Genomic DNA, 3,998 nt, shown 5'->3' with positions numbered 1-3,998 from the left:
TAAATAAATGGCTACAGGGCATATATATATATATATATATATATATATACACCAAGAGATTCAGTAAAGTTCAACTCTAAAATCTATTTTTATTCTACTCTATGACATTATGACATATTGTCACTGTAATAATCTCTCAGTGTAATCTTGGGATTGTTTGTCTTTGACCTCTTTTTTTTTTTTAGCGGTACGCGGGCCTCTCACTGTTATGGCCTCTCCCGTTGCGGAGCACAGGCTCCGGACGCGCAGGCTCAGCGGCCAAGGCTCACGGGCCCAGACGCTCCGCGGCATGTGGGATCCTCCTGGACCGGGGCACGAGCCTGTGTCCCCCGCATCGGCAGGCGGACTTTAAACCACTGTGCCAACAGGGAAGCCCTTTCTACCCTTTTCACTCTCATTCTGTTCAGGTTATCTATTGCTGCATAGCAAACGACCTCAAAACGGTGGCTCAGATGTCAACCTCAACCATTCAGTTATTTATACTCTAAGGAAATTAAAAGAGAGGCTAAAAAAAAAAAAGAGGTCAAAGACAAACAATCCCAAGATTACACTGAGAGATTATTACAGTGACAATATGTCATAATGTCATAGAGTAGAATAAAAATAGATTTTAGAGTTGAACTTTACTGAATCTCTTGGTGTATATATATATATATATATATATATATGCCCTGTAGCCATTTATTTAAACAAAGGAAGGATGACAAGGTTACTATGTTCTTAATAAAATATGTTTTATGGTCAAGTTTTTTTGAAACTTTTAATGGAGTTAACTTCTGAGGTTTTATTTAAAGATACTTTAAATGTTTTTCAAGCTATTAGCTAACAACACTATAATCTCTATGTGAAAATTGTAAGGGTCCATTATTGTACTGGAGAAGAATAGTTCTTTATTGCTTTTAACTGCTGCGCCTTCCCTCAAATAGCAGGCTGTCAAGAACCTTTCTAGTGTAATTGCAATTGTGAGTAATGGCACCGCCTACCACCTGTAGTTTTCTTTTTCTTATCTGGTCTGTGTTCCAAAAACATGTAAGAAAAGCGTCTTTGGAATTTCATGGTAAAAAGGATCTAGAAGTTTCTGAACATGCTTGATCCTAATGGCTAAAAATAAGAGCTAATATGTTCAAGTTCTACTTTGGGGCCAGTGTTTAAAAATGCACATGTCTCATGTTATCTGATTCTTATCTCAATCCTATAAGATAGGTACTATCATTACCCCTATTTTATAGATGAATTAAATGAGGCTTGGATAGGTCCTTCTCATATAAGCAAGAATTTTGTGTGAAGTCTTTTTTTCTTTATGAATCCTCCCTCAAAAATGGATAGAACAACTATATAGACAAACAAATAGGTAAAACATCCATGGACAACATCTACTACACAATATGATAAGAAATTCTCATGAACCCGAAATATGAATGGGAGAGGACCAACTACTATTAGCAGCTGGATCCATATGATACTAGAGACTGTGCGTTGGAATGCAGCAAAAAAAACAACAACAACAAAAACAACAAAAAAAACATGACCCAACGTGAGCAATGGTAGTTTAGATTGGACAATCTATGAACAGAGGTGGAAACTGGGAGGGGACTTTGCAGGCTCCAATTCTAAAGTGAGGGGAAAGGGTCTGCAGGAAGACCTAATGATGTTGGTGGGTCTGGACCCTTCCAACTCACAGAACTAGCCGAATGGAGCTACTTGCAATTCACGGTCCTATACTGAAGAGAAAGTACTGGGAGGAGAATTCAAGTTGAGGTTGTTAGCTTGATTTACATCTCTAAAATAATTAAACACAAGATCCATGAGCTCTCATTTGGATTATTGCCCTGGGCCTTGCAAATGTCAGTGGTGGGTCTCGTCCTGAATATTAAGCATGACGCTACTCTCTACCTTCATGGTAGGGGTGTCAAGAAATTGCAGTACAGGTGTTCTTCCAAAAACCAGGGGATGTGAAGTCTAGGCTGTACCAGAAAATTCATTCTACTTAGCTGATCTGAGTTTGAGAACATAGAAAAATGTCACTTTTTTCTAACTGTATAAGTATAGGTCATATTTGGGTGGGTTTTATTTTTCAAAAAGTAGAAAAAGAAACTTCTTTTCAAAAAATTCCATAGTTTGTCTCATATTTTTTTAAAGGCTTTAAAGATATGCAGAGAGATAAAAATGTGATGCAATGATATTTTGCCATAATGTGAAGAATTTTCTTTGTAGTTTCCCATAAAGTGGACCTCATATCATGAGGAAAGTGATTCTTGACCATATACTCTTCTTTCTGCACACACACACTGATGCAGTTTAAAATCTTCTTATTTATAAGTTAAATTCATTTTCAAGCCATAGTTGTGATGGAACTTTATTTTTTCACTTTCCCAAAGAGGATTCATTTGTTCAGTAAGAAAAAAAGAAGGTATTTTAGCATAGAATTTTAAAATTGTCTTCACTATTTTAATTAAAAATACATGACAGAAAAAATATTTAAAAATCATCTAGTGAGTAAGCGTCCAGGCTAGGAGCTGGTGTCTAATTACTGGGCTCTGGTTGAGCCTCCCAAAGTATGTGATTCTAACACAGGATGGCTTTTCTCACATATTTAGTTTTAAAGATTTGTCCTGAAGGGCAGAACCTCTAGGAGACTCTGTTAGTTTCCTAGGGCTGCCATAACATATTACCATGTACTTTATGGCTTAAGACAACAGAAATTTATTCTCTCACAGTTCTGGAAGCCAAAAATCTGAAATTAAAGTGTTAGTAGGTTGCACTCCCTCTGAAGGCTCTAGGGGAGAATCTTTCCTCACCTCTTCCAACTTCTGGTGGCCCAAGCATTCCTTGACTTGTGGCAGCATCATTTCAATTTCTGCCTCCATCTTCACTTCTCTTTTTCTGTGTGTGTGTCTCTGTGTCCTTTCTTCCTATAAAGATACCTGTCATTGGATTAAGATCTAGGATGATCTTATCTCCAGATTCTTAATTTAATTATATCTACAAATAAAGTCATATTGGGAGGTTGTGGGTGACTTATCTTCCATAACCCATTATGGAAGCTGACCTATAGATAAGTAAGAAATGTTTTTTCGTATACTTAAAAATCTATTAGTGAGAAAAATTATACTGTCTTCTTTCAATATCATAATTAAAAACATAAAAACTTATCAACCCATGATATTTAATAAAAGGAGACATTTACATCTTGAGTTGATTCCTAGTCACAGTATAAGTAAATACAATTTTATTAGCATGAAACAAATTTTGTTTTAGAGAAAATTGATACTTCAGAATTGTGAAAATCAGTTTCTTATACTGGGATATTGAGGGGATAATCTTGTACCCTAAAAATAAAAGCAAAGTCAGAAAATGTCAGAGGTATTTTTATAAAAGAATTTAGTTTAATGTTTTCATACTGGGTCATAGCTATATTATTATTATTATTATTAACTGTTTTTGCATTTTTCTCATTTGGGTTCAGTCAATTGTGAGATCAGTGACTTGTGAATATGAAATACAACCAGGGAACTTTAAAATAAGTGGAAATTTTCTATAATATAAAAAGGAAATTGAAGAGAAAAAACTGTTCCCTTCAATTTGAGGATCCTTTTTTATATTTTCCAAATAGGAAATCTAAACAAAAATTATCAACTTATGAATAAAAGGAAGACATCTCATTCCTAATGTGATGAGGCAGAAGAAAATTTTAAATAAAAGAGTAACAGAAAGGAGAAAATTATTGCATGTGTTATTTTTGTCTTTAAGAGGGCGTAGAGTCTTCAAGTGCAAAAGAGTAAGAGGAGGGGGAAAGAAAGAGGGAAAAGTATGGAGGTAGGAAGAGAGAGAGAGAGACAGAGAGACAGAAAGACAGAAAGAGAGCAGAGAGATGGGGCAGGGAATGTGGGAGAATGCTTTCCGTCACTTTCAGCAATGTTATGTTTGCTGCTCCTCTTGTAGCCTAGTAGGAAATACTTGTGTTTCTCCTCCCCAGGAAGGAAAACTAGCTAAAAGGG

This window comes from Monodon monoceros, unplaced genomic scaffold, assembly GCF_005190385.1.
Source record: "Monodon monoceros isolate NGI ecotype Baffin Bay Population unplaced genomic scaffold, NGI_Narwhal_1 Super_Scaffold_15, whole genome shotgun sequence".
In the NCBI taxonomy this organism is placed as follows: domain Eukaryota; kingdom Metazoa; phylum Chordata; class Mammalia; order Artiodactyla; family Monodontidae; genus Monodon; species Monodon monoceros.
This window is presented reverse-complemented; position numbering follows the sequence as displayed.